The following is a 1,556-nucleotide window of genomic DNA, read 5'->3' on the forward strand; positions in this document are numbered from 1 at the left end:
GGAAAAGTATGTGGTCCAGTTTAGTCCAGGGGAAATATGATAGTGGTGACAATGAAGAGGGAGAGAAATATATGGATTCACCTTTATAGATAGCCTCTTTTAGATGTGAAATATTGTAAGGACAACAAGCCAGTACATAATATTTTCTGAAAGACTCTTCTCTAAAGGCAGTAAAGGAATTTGGTGCTCTATTGTAACCAGAAATTTTATCAAAAGAAATTTAAAAAAATATTCCCAACATTGATACGTTAGGGGTAGAACTAGTAGAATGTCTTTCTTGGAACCCTACTCATTCATTTACTCTTCATTAAAAAAATTAATTTATTATGTTCCCTACTTGTGCCATGTAGTATGTATTATGTACTGCATATAAATTAGTGAACAAAACAGATATGTTTCCTTCTCTCATGGAACTGGAGGAAGACAGGTAAGCTAATAAATCACTATATAATTACATACTCATCAATTTACTTATCTAAGAACTAATATTGAACACATTGTGTGTTAGGGAATATTCTGGGTTCTGGGAATTCATTGATGAGCAAAATTAGGCTGGATTTCACCTTCGTGGAGCCTCCACTCTGAGGGGAGAGGCAACTTACTCAGAGTCATGCTGAAAAAGGTAAAGTTCTAACTATGAAGGAGGTACAAAGGAATAGTCATAAGGAAATCTGATCTCACAAGGAGGTCAAGGAAGGCTTCCCTGAGGAAGTGAAGAATGGATGGAGAACTGAGGGAAGAAGAAGAGTTAGCTGGCAAAAGGAAGGATGGGAGAGCATTCCAGATAGAGGGATAAGTGTGTGGCTAAGGCCACAGTATATCTCAGAGGTTGAAAGATGGTGAGTATGGTTAGAAGAGGAAGATAAACCAACAAAGGATATAGAGGGCGAGCAGCTGAAGGTGAAGAAGCAAGCTGAGAGAGTGCTGGTCATAGAAGCCAGGGAAAAAGTGTTTCAAAAAAGAGTCCACAGCCAGACCTGAGACCTCTGCCGCAACCATGCTCTGCCAGATCCTTGTTCAGGCCAAAAGGCATCCAAGCTTGATTCCCCTCTTCATATTTACTGGAGCCGGAGGTACTGGAGCAGCGAGTATTATATGTCTTGTGCCTGGCATTATTCAATCCAGATGTCTCTTGGGACAGAAAGAATAACCCTTCTGGATCCCAATGAGCAATACAAGTTCTACTCAGTGAATGTAGATTACAGCAAACAGAAGAAAGAAGGTCCAGACTTCCAAATAAGATGTTTCATTAAAAAGCTGCTTAGAATGAAGTTCTTCCAGAAGCCATCCACACAGTTATTCACTTAACCAGGAAATATTTCCCCTTCAAATGCACAAAATTGTGTTTTTGTATTTTGTTGGGGTTTACACTGATTAATAAATGTTCGAAACTTGGAAAAATAAAAAATAAAAAAGGGAGGCCACAGACAACAGAGTCAAAAGCTGCTGAGAGGTTTAGTAATACAAGAACTAAAAATGTCCCCCAAATTTCACAACATGCAGGTCATTGGTAAGTCCAGTGGAATGATGGGTCAGAACTGAGAATGGAATGGTTT

At 39.0% G+C, this 1,556-nt stretch overlaps 1 pseudogene; it reads left to right on the forward strand.

The window, feature by feature from the left end:
* The first annotated feature begins 997 nt into the window (after window positions 1-997).
* Window positions 998-1,308, forward strand: LOC118605506 (annotated as a pseudogene).
* The last annotated feature ends 248 nt before the right edge of the window (window positions 1,309-1,556 follow it).

The sequence above is a fragment of the Rousettus aegyptiacus genome, unplaced genomic scaffold (genome assembly GCF_014176215.1).
Source record: "Rousettus aegyptiacus isolate mRouAeg1 unplaced genomic scaffold, mRouAeg1.p scaffold_m13_p_7, whole genome shotgun sequence".
Lineage (NCBI taxonomy): Eukaryota > Metazoa > Chordata > Mammalia > Chiroptera > Pteropodidae > Rousettus > Rousettus aegyptiacus.